At 50.4% G+C, this 24,756-nt stretch overlaps 2 long non-coding RNA genes and 1 other non-coding gene across 5 annotated transcripts in view; 1 reads left to right on the top strand and 2 right to left on the bottom strand.

Moving 5' to 3' along the window:
* The window catches only part of LOC144133838 (uncharacterized), a 40,974-nt gene extending 21,746 nt beyond the window's left edge, over positions 1 to 19,228 (top strand). The window contains exon 2 of the long non-coding RNA XR_013315109.1: positions 19,122 to 19,228. This is a non-coding gene — a long non-coding RNA (uncharacterized LOC144133838). The remainder of the gene's footprint in view (positions 1 to 19,121) is intronic.
* TRNAD-GUC (transfer RNA aspartic acid (anticodon GUC)) lies at positions 6,856 to 6,927 on the bottom strand. The gene has a single exon. It is a non-coding gene; the product is annotated as a tRNA-Asp (tRNA).
* LOC144133820 (uncharacterized) overlaps positions 8,775 to 24,756 on the bottom strand; it is a 29,394-nt gene continuing 13,412 nt past the window's right edge. The window contains exons 2-3 of one of the 3 annotated variants that reach the window (XR_013315106.1): positions 12,037 to 12,247; positions 8,775 to 8,956 (exon numbers count right to left, since the gene is read on the bottom strand). This is a non-coding gene — a long non-coding RNA (uncharacterized LOC144133820). Of the gene's footprint in view, positions 8,957 to 9,689; positions 10,209 to 12,036; positions 12,248 to 24,756 lie in introns of those variants that run through there. The other 2 variants (XR_013315108.1, XR_013315107.1) reach the window with 2 other exon arrangements.

Genomic DNA, 24,756 nt, shown 5'->3' with positions numbered 1-24,756 from the left:
ACAAATACAGCAATTACGAGGCAGCACCGATCCTTTACTCTGACCAGTGTGCTCCCACACATGGATATAAACGGCATCTACGGCACGGACTTCACCGCAACGGGCACTTGCTCGCACTGGCGAGAAGCCGTCGTTCTTATCACGCTCCACCTAAAGATAGCGAGCATAATAGAGCCTCTGCTAAGAGCCTGAGGGACCTTTTGCAGAGAGCAGTGCTCGTCCCACGGGGCGGCTTGTGGCTCCCTCTTTCCCTCTCACCCAGCGAAGCGACACGTGCGTGCCAGTGATGACCTTTTGCTATTGTTCATCCGCGAGCGCAGCCTACAATGAAACCCTCGAATGCTCTTCGTCTTGATAACTTTTCGCATTGTTTCGTAGGCGTGCACTGCGATGCTTCATTCCCTGTCCAGTTTCAAGTTTGAGAGTGTGTGTTTAGCGTTGTTTTTCCGCCTTATCTTTTCGTTTCTAGGCGTCTTCGTTTAGAGGCCAACTTCGAGAATTTTTTCCCGGTTTCATGTTGAATTGCCGAATTTGCTTATTTCATTCAGGATCTGTAACACGCTGTTGGTTAACATATTCATTACACGCTTCATAAAGCGTCGCATAAGGCATTAAAACATTTCCTTTTTGTGTTTGAAACGAAGCATGTTTCCATATAAGAATCGCCTCTCTTTGTTGCTGTGACGAATGCAATGAATTGTTCCACCCAGGTGTGAGATATGCACTCAGGTTGGCGCCTCGATACGCCGCTGTCCAAGACGGAAGTTCCTGCGCACATACACAAAAGCAGACTGATACCCACATGTTTTCCCCGATAACAAGGCACTCAGAACTGACGCATGTAATCCTGGATCGCAGATCCGTGTTCACATGCTATCGGTTCCGAGTTTTACGTGCGTCTGAGCAATCCGCAAGGCTGTTATGCTGAGCGGCCGCCAGAGGGGAATCGTCGGCAAGGTTTTCCGCATCCCGCCAGGTGTCGTTACAACGCGAAAACGGTCAAGCATTGCATTTCAGGCTGCTTCGGATAGTCGGCTTCACATGGCGACATGACTATAACCTTGCACTAATTTCGGTTACCGCACAATACCCACACCACACATGGACAGCTTTCAAGCGCTGTGTGTACAGCGCTTGAAAGCTGTCCATGTGTGGAGTGTGGGTATTGTGCGGTAACCGAAATAGCTGCAAGGTCTCCTAGTCACTTGTCGCCATTCGTGAAGCCGACTATCGAGCAGCTGAATGAATGCTCTCCGAGCCGTTTCAAGGATGGCGTGAGATGACACACGTACTACAACCGCCTGCCTGTGAGCAGTATTGAAGCGGAAAGAATGCATCAGTCTAAATACAGCTCCTGACGGCACCTGACTGCAAGGAATTTTGTGTGACGAGGAATGCGATAGGAACGCTTGTTTGTTAGACTAAAGGGCGCGTGAGAAGCAAAATATGGCACTCAAAGCTGGTCCTGTCATGGCGGCTGCGCTCACATGCGGTTTTTGTACACCTACAGCTGCTCCATATAGGGAGCCATGCGCTGCCCAGGTGGCACTGCAGTTGTTCCGTTCGGCGACTAAAAACTGCTTTTGTCAGCCGCTTTGGTCGCTGAAAACGCGAGAACACATTCTGCACGAATAGATAGCCGCGTTTGGCTGACATCATTCATTGCCTAGCTTCTCTCGGCGTAGCCCAGATAGCTGACGCACGCCACGTCTGACTTCGACAGAGCACGGAGGCTCACGCCAATTAGCGCATGAGGATGGCGCGGAAAAGCACCAAGAGTACTACCCAAAACTGCTCGCTCTTCTCGCTAGGCAGTGTGTTATGGCGCTGCAATCGACACTGCAAACTTCAGCGCAGGTTCCCTATAGCGCGTAACTCGAATAAACAACCGTACTCAAGAAACTGCCATAGGAAAAAAAAATGAAACGTGCACTAAAGAAAACTCTGTTACCAAGCGCAGCAAATGGCTGTCTATGGCCGGCAGAGGTTGAATCATCGGCCGTAAAACCGCTCACGGAAAGATTGTGATGCGTGAGTGAAGAGCGAAAGACAAAAGAGAACATACGCGAAATAACAGGTAAAAAAATAATCGAACGCTGTCCTTTCGTAACCTTCGGCGGTCCAGTGTCGCAAGGCCTTTTTTCGGCATATGCGATAAAGTGCATGACACATCTTTCGATCCTGGCAACGCACGCACGGAATAAGTCCGCGAAAAAAAAATGCTCGCCGATCAATCACTTCACGGCGGAAACGTCGTGGGCTGCCGCACAGAATAACGAGGCATTTGCAGCCAGTCCGCCGTCTAGGAATCGAGACACATTGATGAGCGCACCGCGCATAATCGGCTTAGATCGGTGCAGTTCACGCCACGGTTGGGTCGTGATATTTTTCGATCGTCAGTGAGGCCAGGAGAAAGGCGCGCTCACCGCGTCGTGCCTCTCGGACTCTTTCAGCTGCGAGGCGCTGACGAAATACCACTAGCGCTCGGACAGTTTGCCAACAGCAAAAACGGAAGGGTCGGTACGTGCCGCGTCCTTACACAGCGCGCAGCTGTACTGATAGCATTTGTTCTCATCTTTCCATTAGGCGCAGTAGATGTTGCAAATGGGGAAAAAGAGACAGAAGAGGTACACGCTAAGCACCCGCTCCAAGGGCTCTGCTTATATGCAGTGCACGCAAACATTCTTGCGTAATTCAGACACGAGTGACACGCCACGTGTGCTCCTTGCTTCAAAGTTTCATTTCTCGCCATAGTTTTCAAATCGAGTTGAGCGACGCCGGCTCAGTTTTGAGTACGAAACGCGTAGCACGCTACGATTAAGCAAAGAAACTGAGGGAATAATTTATTTCGTTTCTCTTGCACGTTTGCGTTTTCAGCGTGGTCGGATGAACCGTTCGCCAGTTATATTTTGCGAAAGAGACAAAGAGATACGTTTTTGTTGAAAATAATTAAGCCCCTAATGCAGCGTGTTCTGGGTAAAACATCAGTCGGTGGGATAGGCTATGTGTCCGAACCCTGCGCTGAAAAGCATAGCCAGCCGCTCCCTTCAGGATGAGGGGCGGTTAGGGAGAATTCTATTCAAGCAGGCCGAACGTGCATGCCTGTGCCCGCGAAGCGACATTTTGGGGAGTCTTGAGGTTCGGTGAAGAGGCGCATGAGAGGAGGCCCAAGACTATAGCCTAAACATGTCTACTGCAGGACAAATGTATCTCCCATTAACCTCCAATTAACTGTGTCTTGCGCCAAGCATGTCCACCCATCGCCGCAGTCTTCCCAATCTCATCCGCACGTCTGACTTCCTCCTGGGCCCCTGCTACGTTTGCCCTTCTTCGGAATGCACTCTGTTAACTGCTGGCTCACTGCATGCCCTGCCCGTGCCCATTTCCTCTTTTTGATTTCAGCAAGGATGTCATTAATTCGCGTTTGTAACATCCTCAACCCACTCTGCTCATTTCAATAGCTCGCTGCTCTGCCCTTAATTTAATACAGAGCCTTTTCTATAGCATCCAAGTGTCTGCACCTTTGCATGAGATGAGGTTATGGGAGTGTATGTATGGGTAGGCTCGCCGCACTACCCTGCCATCAGTGCCGATGAGGGAACCTGAAGTGGTGGGAGCATCTGTCCAGGAAGGCGTAGTTGTTTTAGTTAAGTACGGTGTGGTTTCGTGACGCGGAGTGTGCGGGTCTGGTGATGGTTCGGCCAGAGAGTGGAGGTATACCACCGGAGAAGCACGCTAGCACGTGTGTCACCCTACACAGTCCGCGTGGCAAGTAAGTCTTTTACAGAGTTTGCAGCCTGGGTGTGGTTGCGCGTGACTTACCGTTGATTTGTGGTGGAAGTAGTATAGTGTCCCTTGCGAGTCAGTGACGATGGGTGCCTCGTGGTCATGAGGGGGGAGATTGCAGTCGGCTTGGTCAGCTTCCGCGATGGCTTGGAGCACTAGATCGCGAGCACAAAGTGGCCTTCGAAAGACTGGGTGCGTTCAAGGGGAGTGGAGTCGCACGCTACCGCTATCCTGCCATGGGAGATTTCTTAGGCGCGAAGTGTGCCGTCCTTCTTTTTTTTGCGTCTTTTTTCTCACCACCGAGAGTCGGTCTAAAGCAGCGATTTCTCCCAAGGCATGTTCGAAAACGTCGTTAATCACACCCGCAGTGCCTGCATCGTACGCATGTACGTGCGTCTGGAGCTACAAGCGGCAGCACACATTGCACACTCGGTCAAGTGTGCCCTGGCACACGCCCTGGCAGCGCGTTCGGGTGCGCCCTCCGTACTAGCCGTCGTTGCAGCCGCCGCGTGGCGAGGCTTAATATGCTCCGTCTGAGAAGTTCCTTTGCAGCACTACCAAGGCTGCGATGAGTGCAGAGGCGACGTTCTGACGCTGCGGAATGTAGAGTCAATAATAAAATGGGCAAGGGGGATAGCATGCTTTAAAGTGCGCCTACGTCAAACATTGTTCCAAATCTGGTCATAACTACGCTATTTTTCCGAGTTCAGCGTGCACGCTCTTGTGTACACTAGAGGTCTCCTCGATTTGGCTGCACTTTCGCCACTAGTTCACAAAAGTGCCGTGCCAGTGCAGCGCCAGTTCTTGCTGCACGAGTGTACCCCGACACTAGTGCTGTCGGTTCGGTGGCCAAATCGAGTGCAAAAGTGCAGAAACTCTCGTCTGCTGCGGTCATGTGTTGCTGTTTGTCGCGTGTTTTGACATATGCGCGAGGTTGTGCTAGCTCTATTGAACGCTGTGCATTTGCTCGAAGTGGCACATCTCGTGGAGCGGCTATAAAATTTGTTATTCCAAAAGTGGTGAAGAATTTGACACCGTTCTTTCCGTTGCGTTGTGAAAAGTGGCGCAGGCCGGTCGACCGTCACTGATTCGACGGATATTTTGAAGAGGCAACAAACATTGAATTCGAGAGGTTATTAACACTACCGCTCGAGACTATCTTTTACATTTCATACGCGTGAATCGGGCTGCTTCCGTTCTATCGAAAAGTGACTGCGGTTGTCCGCCAAGAGTTGCCTGATCTATATTTGAACTCAACTAGATCGCGTTCACTTTCGGCGGACGGTGACGTGACTGTCCGAGGCTAACTGGCAGGCGAAGGTGTGGACTGACGGCTAGCTCGAACCCAGTGGCTGTCGTAAGCGGAGGTACTGATGTCGCAGCGAGTCACAAACGTTGCGATCACCCACGTATTATAAAACATCTCACCATCTGCCTCTTATGAATCGCCCCATCGTGCTGCGTCTATAATAATAATTGCACACAAAAGAGAAATGTTGTAACCAACGTGCGAGGCTGGACAGAAAGATGAGAACCTATACGCAGTACGTGTGCCATATGCCAGCCAGTCGCTTAGGCGCATACACAGACGCACGCACACTCGCGCGCATGCACACACGTACGCACACTGTCATTTCAGCTGTTTGGTGAGGGCACGGTGCAGGTGCCGCGTCTCTCACGGTTACGCGGCCGCCTCAACCATGCTCTCAACGCCGCTCACTAAAACAAGCATGGCCGCGGAGACGTCTGCTACGAAGCGCGCCAAGCACCTTGCACTACTTGCACGAGAAGAGAACTCGCCCGGAGGCTAGTGCAGCAGTGCAGAAGAACTCGTGCAGCACGAAGTCAAATCGAGTGCGAGAGTGCTGCACTTCCTGAACTGGTGCAGAAAGTGCAGCCAAATCGAGGAGGCCTTAAAACAGCTTTGCCAAAATGGCTGCGCGCTTCGAAACAGGGCCACTCGCTGCGAAGTAAATTCGTCGTTGTTACCGGGTTTTAAATTGGTCATGGATGGGGCATGGCGCTTTAGTTTTGTCTCATGTCACCTACAAAGAAATTCATGAGCGATAAATGTGCTTTATTTTTTATTTCGAGTGACGATTCTGCCGCTCCTAGGCCTAAAGAGGAGCGTCAGTTTGTTGACAAAAATGGCGTCCGTTCTGAAACCAGACGGCGTCATTTGGCTGGAGTTATCGTTGCTTCTCCGGTTGCGTATGTGACAAACAGCGTAGCGTCACGCTCTTATGCTCCTTCAGTGTTCGGTTCGTAGACAGCGTCTACATTTCCAACCATATCTGCATACGCTGCGAGATGACAAGCAGACGACAAGACACTGAGCAACATGTTTAACGCAGTCTCCTGGCTGATTGAGGAGGTCTCTAGCTTCTGCAGTGCCGCAAGGAACTTATGGGATGCAGTATACCGGCACCGAAACCCACGGAGACAGACAGACCCACCTCACGGTCTCACGCTGACCTCTCCTGGAAAATGCGTAACTAACATCATTTCGTCCGCTAACAAATCCCTTGGTTTTCTAAAACGTCATCTTCGCGATTCGCCCGTGCACGTTATTACCCTACGAATCACCTGTGAAATAAAAATTAGAATATGCATCATCCACTTGGCACCAACATCAAGCTTATCTGACCAACGCATTAGAACTCCTGCAAAACCGCGCCGTCAGATTTATTCATTCTTCATAGCATTATAGCACGAGTGTTACATTACTGAAATCGGTTTCAGGCATACAGCCACTCGAGCCGCGCCGCCGCACAGCCAGTCTTTTACTATTTCACAATTTTTTTTTTACAACAATATACGAACTGCACCCTACATGGTCCCTCCGGCACGCATATCTCACCGCACTCTCCATCAACTCCAGATCCCGTCCACGCGCACGCACCGTCACCTTCGCAGCTTCTCCAGAAGACATTGCTTTCTTAAATGGTCACTGCATCCATAAGCAAGAAAGCGGCTTCTTGATCCGAAGTTTTCGCTGTAGTCGGCGTGTGCCTGCATTTCGCGGATGAAAAAAAAAAATCAAAAGTAATAAACATGAAAAAAAAAAACCTCCCCGTCGGGGAATCGAACCCCGGTCTCCCGCGTGACAGGCGGGGATACTGACCACTATACTAACGAGGAGCACGCGTTTTGTCTGTGAAGAAAAAAGGCTGTAGCGCAAAGCGGGCGTAACATAACGGTGCACACCTAATTTTTTTCCATGTGCTCTCGGTAAAAGCGCCTGCGGCAGCGGCAGTATGCTTTCGGTGCTTCGAAGTGCACTTCTTTCTCACTCTGAGAACTCTGGTGCACCGCCACGCACGCGGTCAGTTTCAGTGTCTTTTCACAATAACAGCTCAGTGATAACCTCAGTGAAAAGTAATGTGGCTTCCAAAAATACAAACGCAGCGTACTAGGATCGAACAGAACCTTAGATCGATATAGATAGATAGATAGTTGCCAGGAAGAAAGAAAAGGAAAGTGCACAGGCCTGCTCACTGACTCAAGACGAGCCACAATCGCTACCACGTGCAGATAGCAGGAGAGTTGAAAGATCGGATAGAAAGACAGGATAGTAAAGACGCGCTAAAGACAAGGCCGATCCCGGAGGTAGTGCAATACCGGGCAAACCGGTGGCGGGAGTGAAGCATCCTTCAAACTCTCCGCCACATTTTCAAAAATAAGCCCAATTGGACCCGTAACCGATACTCTACAAGGTCCGGACCTTTACAGTGCAGACTTGCTTTTTATATACTTTATTTTTCCTTCTTACCAGCGCACGCGTAGTTAAATAAAGGGGTGAGAGAATGTCAGGTTGGCTGCACTTTCCTCTCGACCAAAGAAAGGAAAGGGCCCAGAAAAACCGAACATTCATTTTTTTTTTTTCTACCCCTTAGTCGCCTAGCAGAGTAAGAAGGAAAAACGATTGAAAACTTGAATCAATGCCTAGGTTGGCCAACGCGATGTGATGAAAGAAAGAAGTAGAAAAGAAAAACGCACTCTATAAAGATTCTTCCAGGCACAAATTTCGTTATCAGCATTTCTAGTTTCCAGCGTGCTTTATTTTCTTTTTATTTAGACAACCGCAACGCCCAATACTTGCAGCAGACACTGCGTACGGTTATTATCATGCGGATTCGTGGCATGAATGAGGTACTTTGCGGAACGAGGTGTAGCTCCTCTCGTCGAAAACGTGCCGTGCGTCGGAACGTTCGAGCTCGCAGGAAGGCACCAGCAGGCACGCACGTATGTACAATGAGGGGGCCTAAAGACGGAAGAAAGCGATACAAAAACAGCGCCGCTGACGCCTGTTAGCGGCCAAGGCCAAAGAGAACATGTGCACGGAAGGCCAACGGGGCACAAATATTTGATGCGAATGGCATCCACGAACATGCGTCTGCGCGTGCCGCGAATGTTGCCCGCTTCGCACACCTCTCAACACGTTGTACATGTTTTACGCCCAAGCCCCCCCCCCCCTCCCTCCCTTCACACCCCTTTCTTTTTCTATTTGACGGAATCCCATATATACCAGCTGGCCGCTTTGCCTGGTCGCGGAGAAAAAATGCAAAGCTCGTATCATCAGGACTCTCATTTTTCCTTTGGTTTCTACCTGCTTTGTTATTTCTTACTGCGTAAGCAGTACTACTACTGTACTCTTCTCCAGGAACCTGGCGTCAGTCAGTCGATCGATGTTGTGAAGCTCACTGGCGCCACCACCGACCCTTCAGAAGAACCACCCACCAGCCAGCTTCCTACTTAACCCCCTAGCTAGAGGGCCACCCACAAAGCCACCTCAACCCTCGATCCACCTCTCCATTCCACCACCGCCCACTTTCATCCGTGCCATCCATCACGCATCCACCCAACTCTACGTTCCATAAGTTAACCTGCCTACCCACACCCTCCACAAGGCCTCCACCCACTAGAATCCCACGCATCAGCGCGACGAAAAAGCGACGGCAAAATCGAATTCAAAGCCGCAGTGGGAAAACCAGGTGCCACCCAGAAGCAGTGCGTCACTTGGAAAACGTTTAATCATGAAAACACCGCTGCAAACATCCCCCCTGTTTACGCAGGGCCGTCGCATCAGAGTGTCTGATCATCTGCCCTTCTCTTGATGTTCGTTGGCATTTTGCGGAACGCTTCATTCTCCACTCCTCAAGAAGGAAGCCTGTTGGACGGAAAAGAAAAAAAAAAGAAGGAAGTGAATAAGTGTCAATGCAGTGGCGACAACATGGACACAGTTTCTACGCGTCTTGTTTTTTTAAAATTATTACTACTACAATAATTTTGTGTTCAGTACGTCATTTAAGTGCTTCTCTAGATGACGCCATGGCTGTCTGGCTGTCACCGCGATATCGGCTGCGTGAACGCCAAGTTATTGATACAAGCATGAAAGTACCTTCGAAATTTCACAGCGGTCGAAAGGATGGAAGGGTTAGGCTAACACGGCGCGAACTGTGACGCGGTAACGTGCGGGAAGGGACATGCTCGTAACGCTACCAGGCTTCCTTCATCCATTTTCCCATTTCATTGCGCTTCACGCACATTGAACGGGAAACTTGAGAACAGCAGGATACTTGGTGGGCAGCAATGAGCAGGGCTGCAAGTCAGTCCTCACAAAACTTTCCGGGTGTTGCAACACCTCCTTCGATGCTGAGAGGAGCCCACCATGACGCTTCTCGCAGCCCTCGCCTAACAAGCGAACAGTTTGCCCCAGACACTGGCCCATTTGGTTGGCAGCGCAGCCTAAGTAAGTCTCGCTTGCGTTGCGCCATGTGTCGGCATAGGGATCTGGAACTACTGAAATCTGAACAAGGTCTGCTTCTATATAGTCCGATGGGGAACATGTCAGAGAAAGAGCAAGCCGCAACTGTGAACTCTTCTGCATTAGCCAAGCGCACATTGCTCTAGCCTCTCACAGGTAGCCCTCATGGTCCCTCCAGCCAGTGCTCGTCTTGCGGCACGTGTCACTCGCCCTCTGGCACAGCGCCGGCAGCTCAAGCGACGGCGTCAAAGCAGCGACCATGACCACTCATGGGGAACGTGCTCCAGGCAGTCCTGGTTTACCCCGATCGCCTGCCGTCAAGGAACAGCGCGCGCGCCGAATGAGACTGCACCGCTTGAGTGGCGCGCACAGCCATCACGTGCGACGGCGCGCTGACTCGCAGCTGTGCGGGGAGCGTCCTCCTCCGCAAGGACTGCGCGCCGAACACACGCCACCTGAGCGCTGGCGGCAGCGAAGCAACGCCGCTTCCGCGAAGGCCAGAGGTTGAGCGCAAGTGCGCGAGCTCCATTGTGTCCGCGCTATAAGCGGCCGTGAACGAAGGCCGACCGCAGCGGTTCTTAGCATACGCAACGCGGCCGCCCATACGTCCCCCAGTGAATGCCGCGCATAACAGAGCGAATAAAACATGACCGGACAAAACATGAAAAAAAAAGGGGGGGGGGGGGGGGGGGGGGAGGGCCCGCTGCAACTGGTGTCATCTGCGGGAGTCGAGAACGAGCTCGCATACGTATACATACGAATCTGTTAAGCTTGCTTTAGGAAAGGCAATTCAAGAATCTGAACGCCAACTGAGCGGTACAGATGACTCAATTGCTCGATATGCACGTCAACCGACAGCTCGCACACGACGTCTGATTCAGCGTGTTGTAAAACTGTGCGCTACGCAAGCCGCTGCTATCTTGTAATTCGGTTGTAATGAATCTGATTAGCATAGGGGGTTTACAGTGTCCCGAAGCCGCACGTGGGCGCAAAGATTAAAAAGCATGTGCTTCATATACGTCGCAGAGACCCTTTAGCCCGAGCTGCCGATTTCGCAGAGGGCACGGGCTTTGTTGCACTTAGCTCGTATCGATGAGCAGCCTCTGCGGCCGCGATTCAATACTGCGACCTTGGGCTCAGCAGCCGATCTCCGCATCCACTGAGCTACCGCGACGGGTATAGTTGAAGGAACGCACCGATTATTTAATGACTTCTCTTTACAAAAAAGTGCGTCCCCCCAGTCTGCATTACACGGCAGTTCATAAGGCGGCGTCGTGATGTGCGCGGCCCGGAACCTCTGCCCGCATCGCGCATAGGCGGCACTGCACCATAAACACGCACTCCCTCGCGGTTTCTCTGCCGCGTAGTTTCGTGACTCGCGCCGCTCAGCGGCTGCCGTCGGTCGGCCTTGCGGCGGCGTCTCTTTCCAGGGCGGCTGCTGCACTCGGCAGACCTGACTCCCGGAAAACAACAAAGCCCGGGGCGGAAGCGCGCCCAGCACACCAGCGGCGAGAGGGACGCAGTGGGGGAGAGACGGCCATCGAGGCACACCGACGGCGCGGCGGCCGATCATGTGGACAACGCGCGCGCCGGGCAGCCGCAAACAGGCACGGAAACCGTTCAACCTTCGCCCCAATTTGGGCGCCCCGTAGCTAGGTCGCGGCGGGCCACGCGGCTCGAGCCGGCCCAAAGTGGTGGTGGCACACTTCGCGCGGAGGTCATCCCCCCTTGTCCTGTCGCCGTGGGTTGCCCGAAACGCGACTGTCGCGGTGCCCAAGGGTGGCGAGCGTAGCGCCGGTGCGGCAGCACTCGCCCCACATCCGGGCTAAGGTTTCCGCGCAGTCAACCAAACTACGTCCAAATGCTGTGTGCTAATATGCTGGGTAACGGACTGGATTCCAAGAGAAGGCAAACGCAGCAGGGGGCGGCAGAAAGTTAGCTGGGCGGATGAGATTAAGAAGTTTGCGGGGATACGGTGGCCACAGCTGTTAAAGGACAGCTTAATTCGAGAGACATGGGAGAGGCCTTTACCCTTGCAGTGGGCATAATGAGGCTGATGTTGATGATGATGCAGCGTTTGCATAATTCCATGTAGCTGCTGCTCCTGTATACACCCTGTGCCGCGTCGCCTTACGTGACAGCCCGAAAGTCAATAATTAAACAAATGGCGCGGCGCAATCAAAATTATGGTATTCAAATTTTACCGACATGGAGGTTATAAAGCCAAACTACCCCCTCCCCATAAAAAACAAACAAACAAACAAACACAAGAGTGCCGTGAAAGTCAGTGACCAGTGAGTAAACAGAAAGGCGCACATAATATCGGTGGGAGGCGCAGCAAATTAGCGAGCCCCACCTTCGCAGCAGCAACCAAAACTCAATCCCGAATAAATCTGACTTCCTTTTTGCTTCTCATTTCGGCTGGCCCGTGTCATCAATTTCTCGCACAGTGCCCAAGCATGCCAGAAACGATAGATGCTTACTTGCGGAAAACTGGAGACCAAGGGACACAAGGCCTCTGGGGCTATGAACAAGTTGTCTACTCCAGTGTCAGGGGCACTTGCGATGAGTCTCTTCAACTGCGGCTGGCTGGAGACGCGAAGCCTTTCCCGACCTTCCGGTAACGTCTGTAGTCGCAGGTCATGAGGCCGCAGAAGTTTTCCAGGTCTCCCAGTTCGTGCATCATCTTGCGGTCTGCAGTGGGTGAGAGAAGAAAAAAATGATGGTCGATTTGTGTAGCTGGACGAGATGCGATTTAGGTGCGCTAGCAGTTCGGTTTTCACTTCAGCTTCGGTGTTTAGATTCAGTGCTCACGGATGCCACTTGCTGGAACAGCGATAATATATGCAACACAGCGAGTCATGGAAAGAAAAATGATAGGTGTAACGTTATGAGAGGCCGGAAGCAGGAAGAGTGTTTGAGGCAACAAACGCGGGTCATTCACATCTTACTCGAAATCAAGAGGAAGAAATGGGCTTGGGCAGGGCGTGCAATGTGAAGGGAAGATAAGCGCCGGTCGTTAAAGGTAGCGGACTGGATACAAAGAGAAGGCAAGCGATGCAGGGGGCGGCAGAAGGTTAGGTGGGCTGATGAGGTTAAGAAGTTTGCAGGGAAAGGGTGGCCACGGCTGGCGCGGGACACGGTTAATTGGAGGGAAATTGGAGGGGCCTATGCACTGCAGTGGGCATAGGCTGTCGATGACAAAAGAGAATTTAATGAAGCAAGATAACTTTGAAATCACTGAAACGACAGAATAAGTTGTAGCGAGGATTTGACGCGAATTAAATGACAAACGCGACGTTGTGTAGCTAGCTGCCCGCTACTTTGCATCATGCTCGACGCTGTAACAAAACAGCACACACTACCCGACGCACAAGAGTGGCCATTCCCAAGGCAACCAAAGCCCCTGGATGCAGGAACACGCGCGGAACGTTCTTGATAATACGATGGCCCAAGCCACGGCACGACACGACAGCGCACGTTCAGGCGCGTTTTGCCGTTCCCGGAACGCGTACCAGAACTTTCGGATAGGGCAAATCTCTCCTTTTCTTCAGGGATGACCAGCGCCGAACGCACGCGCTCATTAAGTGCGCACTTTTTCTGCGGCTGACGCTCTTGCCACAGCGTGCAAACTCGGTGAATGGGCTAAGCGTGAGGCGCGAGCTTTAGTGAATAGTTGTCGGTGTCGTGACTGGCACCATTTGTCGCAGCCGTGCGTTAGGAACAACCCACGCGAAGGACAGTCGCGTTGTGCGATGCACGAACACAGCGAGTGTATATACCTCGTGAACAGCGGCTCACTTCGAGGCCCGGAATATGTACGCAGCATAGCGCGCATGCTGTCTGCACACGCAATGCAGCCATGTGCCCTGTTTCCATCCTTGGCACACGCGAAAGCATACTTCGTAATAATAAAGCATTTGCTTATTTCCACCCGTGGCGGACACACGAGAAAGGTGTACGCCCCGTTTATAAGACGATTCCACCACGCCATGCTCTGTCGGAGACTTGCTTTATGCAGCGAGTAGCAAACCTTGGATGAAATGGAATCATTGGACTCCGCTTCCCTTAATCGAAAAAAAGGCTCGAGCCTAACAAGTTGCGCACAGAAAAGTCACCGTTCACAAGCGTGCGCGCTGGTTCAATTTGAGCACTAGACATTATTACAAGATAGAAGATCCTTGGGTGACCTCTACGCAGTAAAATCACCTTTCGATTGAAAATTCCGTCGTTCCTATAGGGTTTCTCGCCATCACCCAGAAGAAAAGCTGGTGCCACCGTATCTTTTTTATGAGCACTTCATCCGCCCACCACGGTAAGCCGGCAAGACGAGGTTTTGAACTTGGCTTGGCTAGTGTTGGGCCGAAAACGTGGATTCTGCCTCGGAATCGCTAGCTGTGCGGCGATGCTCTCCTCTGTGCGCAGATGAAATTATTTTAATATTGCGTTTTTCACTCGGATAAATTTAACGCAAGTTAAAGTTCTGTGTCAGGCCAGTATGAAAACTTTCACAGCATTTTTTCAAGGTTTGCCTCGAGACGGGTCTTATTGTTACGGCTGAATGTAAGTTATACGCGTCCAGCAATAGCCACGCACCTCGTCTTCCCAGCATTCCCGGGCCTATCCGTGGTGGATGAAGTGCAGTGCGGCCAGCTTCTCCTCTAGTTATATCGAGAAACTCTATGGTCGTTCCCGTGCCTATCGGCAGCTATTTGCTCGTTTTCTTAGTTTTTCCTTCCTGTGATTAAAACGCATGGAAGTTTATCTTTTATTTTAGGGGGGGGGGGGGGGGGGTTAATGCCCCAAAGCGCCTCAGGCTATGAGAGATGCCGTAGTGGAGTGGAGGATTGCGAATAAATTCGACTACCTGGGGTTCTTTAACGTGCACTGACATTGCACAGTACACGTATGGGGCTCTAGCATTTCGCCTCCATCGAAATGCAAACGCCGCGGCTGGGATCGAAGCAGTGTCTTCCGGGTCGACAGCCGAACACCGTAACCACTCAGCCACTGCGGCGGCGAAACGCGTGCAAGCATGTTTCTCGCCGACAGCATACCGACAGCCTATACCGGTCGCTTCATATGCCAGGCAGAATCGCTAAGGAACGTGCTGTTGATTTGATAAGCGCGACAGAACTGTTTGGGCTCCTGCGCCCGGTTGGCGCGTACTTTAGCCGTCGCAGATAGCGCGAGCAGGCCTGCAAGGGCTCGGCGCAGGTGTCCCATTATCCGGGACCCTCTCAGCTCTCGATATGGCGCCGTGCAGCTATAGACGCACGGCAGGCAGCATAGATGGGTGTTGCCGTGCACTCTGCGTGACTGAAATAGCACCGTTGGTAGCTAGACCCGGTATTAAGCATCCGCTGATTGTTCTACTTGGCATCGCTCATTGGCAGCTTTTGTCGCAGTGCGGATGTGGTTGATGTCGTAGTAAACTCAAATAAACAAGGCACTTGAAGTGGACATAGGAGGCTGAAAGGCGATTGCAGAGAAGTGGGTTTTGTAGTTTTGTAAACAACAGTAAGGCTATATATATATATATATATATATATATATATATATATATATATATATATATATATATATATATATATATATATATATATATATATATATATTAAAAACAACAACGTAACAAGAAAGGGCCATCGTATTATGGTCGTGGCCACAATACTACTACAGAAGAGCACAGCACGCTGTCCTGTAACGGCCGCACATGTAGAGCCGGTATTCGTTTTAAGCATAAGGGATAATCGGCTTATGCGCACACACGCACGCGCACGCATATATGTATAATATATATATAGGTGTGTGTGTGTGTGTGCGCGCGTGCGTGTGTGTGTGTGTGTGTGTGTGTGTGTGTGTGTGTGTGTGCGTGCGCGCGCGCGCGCGCGCGCGCGTGTGTGTGTGTGTGTGTGTGTGTGTGTGTGTGTGTGTGTGTGTGTGTGTGTGTGTGTGTGTGTGTGTGTGTGTATGTGTGTGTGTGTGTGTGTGTGTGTGTGCGTGCGCGCGCGCGCGCGCGTGTGTGTGTGTGTGTGTGTGTGTGTGTGTGTGTGTGTGTGTGTGTGTGTGTGTGTGTGTGTGTGTGTGTGTGTGTGTGTGTGTGTGTGTGTGTGTGTGTGTGTGTGTGTGTGTGTGTTTATCAAACGAGCCCCTCATTTCGTTTGCCTTGTCTGCTAATATATATATATATATAGCACACAAGGGACGCCACCGCCACCGAAATCAAGGAGCATAAGGGATATCTTCTGTTGTAGTTTTTCATGAATGGGAGAATAATAAAAGCAGAAGAAAAAATCACATGCCGCCGGTGAAATCCGAACTCACGACCTCCGAATGTCGCATCCGGTGCTCTACCAAGTGAACTACTGCGACAGCTGTCCAATCTTCTGCTTTCGGGGGTATTAATGTGTAGTGTAAGCTCTCTGAGGTATTTATGTGTAGTGTAACCTAACCTTGAGAGTGTTCACTATCGCCACCCACGTCCATAGCGGCGTACGTAGTACGTCCTGTATTACCGCGAGTGCCACGTAGGAATGTGATCGAACATTGAGGGCGGAAGCCGTGCGAGAACACTTATGCTACCTCTGGCGTCAAAGCTGCCAGATTCGAGTCTTGCAGCTTTGACGCCAGAGGTAGCGTAAGAGGGTTCTGGAGGTTAATATATATCTGTAGGCCGAAGCGATGCTCGATTAGTCTATATATTCTTTGTTCGATCTCTGACTTTCTTGGGAGGGCGTCGACGAACCTGCGCACCAAATTCCTCGTCAGCCCAAACGTTTTGTTTCGCCTGTCGACCAAAGCTGGAGTAGTAAAAACAGGAAGGGGGGGGGGGGGGGGATAAGGGAACATCACAGAAAGCGCACAAATATCTTGTTACCGAAAGGAAATCCTTTCTTAACCGGCAATCACATGTGTATGCAAGTGTGTTTCTCTCCTTGTCTTTTTTTTTTACGAATAATTTTCTTGTGCACTGTGTAGGTACACGCGACACACAAAACGACGCCATTGGAGAGCATACGGGTCTCCAAGCCATGGCGGCTCACCCACCGCCATGTCTTTTGATGCTTCTTTAACCTCCGTGCCTATTAAAAGTAACCCGCGGGAAGGTTGTGCCTCCTGAAGTAACTCACTGGCAGCGAGAAGCGTCAGACTAAAACACTCTCGAGTTAATTTTGGCCGCTGTGCCAGTCCCTGGCGAGTAGCCGTGGGAAGCTCTATCCCCTCGGCTGACTTCTTTTGACCAACAGGTTGCTGATGACTGCGAATGTTGATGAATGCGAATGAAGAGTGATACATCGACAGAAAATGGCGCTGAATTCAAGTGGTCCGTATTAAAGTTATGCCACCGGTCATGCTTCAAAACGCAACAGAAATGTCAGTTTTTTTATATACACATTTTGCACCCAGAAGCAATCTGATCTGTTTGCTCGGTAATATCTCTTCTGCGACGACGACGCGGGCTCGCTAAACGATTATCAGCTGGGATTATGCAGGGTTACATAAGAAGCAACATTTTCCTCTAGATATTTGAAGTTGCCTCCTGGCAGTTTTGTGATATATTCTATCCCCATAGGCACCGAGATTTCAATCTGTCCCCCCCCCCCCCCGGGGGGGGGGGGAGGTTAGCACCCTCTCTCTTTTTGATTCGCCCTCCCTCCTCCTCCGGGCATGCTCCTGACAGAGTAAATTACAGAGTGAAAAGGTAATTTACAGCAATATAGAAGATAAAAAAGGTAAGGAGGCCAGGTACTGATCCTCATGAGGAACCCCAGAACAAAGCCGTACAGTAGAGTAATCAGCGTCATTAATGCTGACAAATTCAACACGAGAAGAAGGAAATCCATGGATCCAGTTAAGGACTGCGGGGTCAATGATCAGTACGCTTAGTTTATGTAATAGCAGTGAGTTATCAACTTTATCGAATGCTTTAGCAAAATCAAGAAATATGCAGTCCGATGAAAACGCTGTGTCCAAATAGAAGCGCAAGTCGTAAGTGAAGAAAAGTAGTTGATGCCACAAGAGAACTTTCGAAAGCTATGCTCTGTTAGAGAGAAGAAATCGTAATACTCCAGAAAATTACCATTATTTTGCATGCTATTGATCTCAAAGATATGGGTCAATGGTTAGATGGATTCTGTTTATCTGCGCCTTTATATACTGTACGACCACAGCAGTCTCCCAGCCTTCAGTAGTACACCATGATGATACTATTGTGAGAATATGCATTTAATGATGATAGATAGATCTGTACTGTTCAGAATTCCGTATAAATTTACCATTTGTACCATCAATTCCGCTAGAAGATGTTAGTTTAATAATAATAATTGGTTTTTTGGGGAAAGGAAATGGCGCAGTATCTGTCTCATATATCGTTGGACACCTGAACCGCGCCGTAAGGGAAGGGATAAAGGAGGGAGTGAAAGAAGAAAGGAAGAGGGGTCGTAGTGGAGGGCTCCGGAATAATTTCGACCACCTGGGGATCTTTAACGTGCACTGACATCGTACAGCACACGGGCGCCTTAGCGTTTTTCCTCCATAAAAACGCAGTCGCCGCGGTCGGGTTCGAACCCGGGAACTCCGGATCAGTAGTCGAGCGCCCTAACCACTGAGCCACCGCGGCGGGGCAGAAGACGTTAGTTTCAAATCGATAATTGGTATGACGCCTTGCAAGTCGAACGTGGTGGGATCCATCGCGAAATGATCGCACAGTTGGAGATCGGGACGTTGGATAGCATTAGATGAAGGAGAAGACGACTTAACGAAAGTATCACTTAGTACAGGAGCAAAGAGGTGGTTTTTGATTCATATTGCAGCGAAGAAGCACACACACACAGAGAAGGAACACGCAAAAAACACGGACGAACGCTGCTTTTTTTTTTCCTTCTCTGTGTGTGTGTGCTTCTTCGCTGCAATATGAATCAAGAATGTTACCAACTTGCCCAAAAACGTGTTTTACTCAAAGAGGTGGTTGGGAGCAGGTTCGCCGGTGGGTGCAATAACGACACTTTATTGGCGTTTCCAGGTTTTATTGTGTTCCAGGAGCGTCTTGGGTTAGTCTCTCCACAATGTTCAGGAGGGTTACTTTTAGAGAAGGTGCATTTAGTAGACTTCAGTGCTCGTTAATATGCTGAAGCAGCTGTCTTGTACGCTCTCCAATGGGCAGGTTTTAATGAAAACTCGGAATTTTGAAAAAAGTGTTTTCTTTTAGTGAGAAAATCGTTTCAAATATACGTTAGACCATGGAGCATGGCTACTGGAGTACCATGGCCGAAAATAAGAATAAAACAGGCTACCTGTGAAGAAAACTGAAACCACGAAACAAATGCAGACAGTGACTGGGGAAAAAAAGAATCGCTTATTTACACAGCGCCTACTGGGAAGGTGGTTCTAGTCATTAAACGTACGTGCCACGCTCGAATAATAAAAAAAAGTGTTTGTGTAACAGTGACCCGCGTGAACTTTGGGTTGGTGATCAAGTGAACAACGATACGTTGGCGCTGATATAAGTGGCTGACGGGACGAACTTGTTTATTTTACTTTGCTGGGCGCTTTTTTTTCGTTTCAGTGTTCTTCTCCGGTATTTTCGTGAAGCGTGCGGCTGGAAACAGCGCCATCGCTCTCGGCGACTCTCTCTCTCTCGCCCGTGTGAATGTGGCAGTCCGTAGCAGAAGGTATGCTGTCCCCTGACCCCATCGCGCAGACTCCGAAGAATAAGGGGGGGGGGGGGGGCTCTGAGCCCCCCCCCCCCCCCCCACTTTATCGGAGTCGGTGCCTATGTCTATCACAGTAGGTTAATTCGCTAATTTAGAGGCTTATTCACTTTACTCGCTAGAATTATTATCCGCGAAGCTCTGCATAAGCCCTTCATTTCAAACTGTTTCTGTACATGTGCCTTAAAAAGGACGAGGGACTGTCGTCTGCCTGTATGGGATGGTCGTCTTAGGACCTTATATTCCTGAACACGTGTCTGCTGTTTCGCCTCTACAAAATTTGAGAAACAAACAAGATACGGCGTGACCTCACCCAGAAGTGAAAACGTGATTGTAACGCGTCAAATCCTTTTTAGCAACGAATGCAAGCGTAAATCAGCAGCGACTGCTTTGTCACTGCACGTGATGTGATCATGAGGATCACATCCGTATATTTGCGATCGCTCCGTTATTTCTCTCCGAAATTTTATTTTCGGCGCATTTTTCCTCCGGGGGCGCATGCAGGTGGCACTCCGTATTAGCTTGTCTCTATACAGCTCCTCGTTCTGCTCCTGCCATCTCGAATCGATACGGCCGCCACGAGGCTTTGCGAAACACCTTCCGTACCCTATTCCTGGCGTGAGAAACACATCACGTCGCCGCTGCCGCGTCCCTTTTTATAACGGCGCGGCAGCGGTGATCTGTCAGTTTCGCATTCACGAGCAATGGTCTGATGCGCCCCGATAAGCCACACCGAGATACCACGCGTTTCAAGGTCTTTCCCTGTATAGTGTAAACTGTGAGGCTTCTCAACTGCTGCGTAAAATACCAGAGATCGGTCTGTATGCCGCCTTCTGTGCCATCAAGGGTAGAAAAATATCGATTTTCTTCCCTGCCTTCCTATACGCTGTCGCGGCCATCTCTTCCAAATACACACGCCATGAATGAGCAATATGCAGTCCCCATTTCTAGGTCCTGGAACTAGCTACTATGTCTTAGAAATGCTACAGCCCAGAAACGATAATTATGTTTAATGTATGTAGCATAAATATGTGCATCCCTCTAGCAACTATATACAACGGATTCCAGTAAATTATCTTACAATCCTGAAAAGTAAAAGCTGATTTTAAAAAAAAAGGAGGGGGGTGGGGGGGGGGGGGGTACGACGTGATAGCTTTAGTGGGTTAACGACCATATATGCGGAATTTGTCATTCTCAACTCTGCATTCATAGATCCCTGGGAGTCCTCATACCCCTCCTAGCGCAGTGGTGCCTCGGTTAAGGGATGCACCACTGCCCAGCGATGACAGGTGCTGCCACCGGGGGGGGGGGGGGGGGGGGGGGGGGGGGCTTGTGCAACCCAGGTTGCTCTTCCCGAGCGACCAATCATTAATTTAACAGCCACCTGCCATGGTGGGCAGTTTTCTCACTACCCGGTGGGCAAGTTGTGATGACGTCGCAAGGCCACGTGACCTAGGTGGCCCACCTGTCTCCCATAGGTTTCTCTCTGGGGACCACCTGCCCCAGCCATGGCCGTTATTTTACGCTCACAACACCGACGCCAAATTTTCTGCGTAACGGGGCCTTTAACGCCTTTAACACCTGAGTGTAGTAGGAAAAAAGATATCGAGCAGAAATCTACATACGACACAATTTGTGAAGACGCCTCTAAAATGCGATGCTCGCGTTGGCGTTGTACCCCGCCGCGGTGGCTCAGTGGTTAGGGCGCTCGACTACTGATCCGGAGTTCCCGGGTTCGAACCCGACCGCGGCGGCTGCGTTTTTGTGGAGGAAAAACGCCAAGGCGCCCGTGTGCTGTGCGATGTCAGTGCACGTTAAAGATCCCCAGGTGGTCGAAATTATTCCGGAGCCCTCCACTACGGCACCTATTCTTCCTTTCTTCTTTCACTCCCTCCTTTATCCCTTCCCTTACGGCGCGGTTCAGGTGCCCAAAGATATATGAGACAGATACTGCGCCGTTCCCTTTCCCCAAAAAACCAATTATTATTATTATTATTGGCGTTGCCGAGTTTGACGAAAGTCACGACTGTCGTGACTAGTGATGAACACACAAGTGCTCGCGAACACGCTTCTTCACATGACCCACGGCTTTCGCACGCACGCTGACACCATTAGGTGGCATGCACAGAGTCCCGCCGCCCTCCTGCCAATTCACTCCCGTTAGGGACTTTGAAAAAGATATTTTCCTCTGGCAGGAAGCGGGCTCTCGAGAGCGCTATTTCGAAGGTAGCAACTGCGGCTCGGAATGCACGCAACGTTTCGCTGAAAGGCTGGCGAGAAGGTAATCGATGAATCTTTTCCCCTCGCTTGCCCACAGGTATTGGAGCTTGAATGGCACGCTATAGAACGCTCGCACCTGCATGGAAGCAACGGGGGCGTGGGCAGATCTGTGCTTGGCGGCAACAGGGCGCTGCACTCACGGCCTTGAATGCCACGTGCGTATTCGCGAGCCAGTTTTGGCTGCTGTGCCAGCAGTGCTTCGTCCAAGTGTCCTTTGTCTCCTGTAGAGTACCTTCGGACATACCGGGTGTTTCACCTGAGATGTTCTGCAATTTTTAAATATGGGTTTTTTGAGTTAAAAGACCGCTTTTTTTCTGCGTAGCATTGTCAGCAGTGTAACGCATCAGAACACAGCTAAGACGCGCTAACTAGGCTGGTTAACCAATATTGAGTACTCGTTTTCACTATTCTTTTCAACTATTATTACTTTGTTAGTCCCCTTATTTATGAGGGGCTTGTATTCCATCATAAGTAACGTCCACGCCAGTTTTTATAATTTCGAAAACGCCGTTAGCATCAGCAAATTTTGCCTGTATCACGCCAAAATGCGATTTAGAGAAACTTTCAGGCAAAGCAACCCCTGTAGTGCACATAACTCGTCGACATGCACAGCCAAAATTTGTGTGTCCACAGCACCTAGGGTAACTGCGTTTCTGAAATTCTAGAAACTGATACGGATATCACTTGCGGTGGGCTACAAGCCTCTCAATAGGCACGGAGACTAGCGGTAATAGTTAAAAAGTTAACTGCTCGATATTAGTTAACCAGCCTACTTGTTGGCACATCTCAGCTGTATTCCGACGCGCTACACCGCTGAAAATGCTATGCCGGAAAAAGCAATCTAACTCAAAAAGCCTATTTTTAGAAATTTCAGATCACCTTAGGTGAAACAACCGGTATAGCCCCAACGTTATAGGATGGCGTTTCATCAGAGGGAGCGCTGGCTTAATCGCTCTAAGTTTTATCTTTCGTTTCTCCTTGAGCGCAGCCTTTTCACTGATCTCCGCCTCCGCCGTTTTACCGCACACGCCGGCTTCCGCCGTTTCCAGCGTGAGCTATAGACGCCTGTGCCATAAAGCGGCATCTGCGTACTCGCTGACGACGAACGAAGCCGGGAAATAAAGCCAACGAGTTTCTCTGTTGATGCAGCCTGACTTCTTAGAAGGTCACACTTGTGCACTTGCTAAGCGGCGGTTGCTGTGCTTAATTAAATGGAGTCAGCGGAACTGAGTTTGGCGGTGCGTACACACAAGAATCCCGGGAGGGCAGCACGAATTATGCTCGCATCGATATGCGTCAAATGACCACATATACAGAGCGAGGAAAGATTCAATGCAAAGCAAAAAAAGCCAACAGGCACGCCATGCACAGCAGCTGTATGTACTTGTTCGCGACAATATGGAGCAAGGTTGCGATTCAACTGTCGTTCCCCGTTCTGTGTAAACGGTGGAAATGGCCGCTGTTTTCTCAGCTTTTTCTTTTAATTGATAGCTACAGTAGGCGCGTTCCGCGAACGGCTGTTTAGCAGTGGCGCGCCCGAGAGCCGGTGCCCATATATAACACGCGTAATAGGAGCACGGGAGTCAAGAGCGTCTGTTACAGGTTAAAAGGATACGGACAAACAGATTTTGGGTGCATATTTTTTTTTTTGCCTTAAAACAGGGCTTCGGGCCTAGTAATCATGAAAATGGGCTCAAAACACCAAGGCGCAGAGCCAATAATTAATTACAAACGATTTTGTACTGGCAGTTTTGGTCTCGGTAGGCACCAGCTCTGGAGTGCACCTTGACGTCACGGTCGACCTGCCAACCTGGGCTACCACATTCTGATGACGTCAGTGTCGCCGGCAAGCACTGGTTGTTCCTGTTAACAACCACTGGTTTCAGTGACGTCGCAATGGTTGGGGCAAGTGCGCCTTGACGTCACTCGATTCGGGTGGAAATCTCGAGCGGCTGCTAGGACAACATTCAAAATCGTATTAAAATATGTTCCACTCAACGCCTGCGACTGAAATTTGCTGCAAGGCGTCTCCTTATGCCTATGAAACAAATCACATCACTTGTTAGCGCTCAAAATTTCTTGTTTACATGTATTCCTTTAATTCTTATTTGCATAATTTCACCGCCGACAACAAAGCATCAAAGGCGTCGTGATTGCCGTTGGTGCTAGAACTTTCTATCCACCGTATTGTCGAATCACTGGCAAGTTTATCGATACGTGCATGCGTGTCGAAAAGTAGGCGCCGTTGGCGACAGCGGTGCTAGGCTACAATTGATTGTGAGCCCCGGCACAAGGGGCTCATTAAAGCGGAATTCTCACGGTGCCGACTCCGTCCGGGGCGGCGGCCGGCCGTCGGGGGCCCTGGGCCGTCGCCATGGCAGCGGCCGCTCTGTTTGCGCGGGGCCTCGCGCCTGGCATCGCTACCTGTTGGAGCGTAGACCGTCGCGCGTTATCGCGCCCGTGCCCACACGAACAATGGCACCCTCGAGAGCTGCGGCGAGCAACCCGCGAAATCGTTCAAAGGGCATCAGTTGTGCACCGGTCGTGATCGATAACACTGAGGGTCGTCATTGCCGCAGTGTTCAGGAACAAACAATTGTAATATTGACCTTTCGTCTTTCTTTGGTAACAGAGAGGGAGAAGCTAGCGAAATAAGGAAGATGCTCTGCCTGATAAGAGAAAGAAGGAAGGAAGAGAAAAAGCCCAGAACTTCGGTGTAGATTGTGATGTGCACTCTTAAAATGAGTGTATACACTTCCTTTGAACACACGTGTGCACGCGACATAGGTACGGGTAGCAGAATGCCGAGTACTTCTAAAGAGCACACCGTTATCAACCAGGAAGTCAGTATTTTTGGAGGACGCGATAAAAGCCTTCCGCGTCCATGTTGCTGTTTTCGCGCACGGTGCTCGGTCGCGAAAGGCGAAGCGTTTTTCAGTATTGCACTGACGGAAGCAATGTTCATTTCACTTACTCTCGTTTGCGTGTCAGAGAAAGAGGTCCCACAGCTGGAGCCAGCATATCAGGAACGGTATTGTCGCAGCCGTTCGCGCGTTAGGATGTTGCGGAATTCGCCGGCAATTCTTCCCCGCAAAGCGTACTCGCGTGGCTACGAAATTACGTAGGGATGAGTGCAAAGTTGGCGCCACTGAAGCATCGGCATCTGCACCAAAGCGAAAAAGCAGCCAGAAGGAAACACTCACTGGCACG

The sequence above is a fragment of the Amblyomma americanum genome, chromosome 1, assembly GCF_052857255.1.
Source record: "Amblyomma americanum isolate KBUSLIRL-KWMA chromosome 1, ASM5285725v1, whole genome shotgun sequence".
Classification (NCBI taxonomy): domain Eukaryota; kingdom Metazoa; phylum Arthropoda; class Arachnida; order Ixodida; family Ixodidae; genus Amblyomma; species Amblyomma americanum.
The sequence above is the reverse complement of the archived record's forward strand: the minus strand, read 5'-3'. Positions and strand labels throughout refer to the sequence as shown.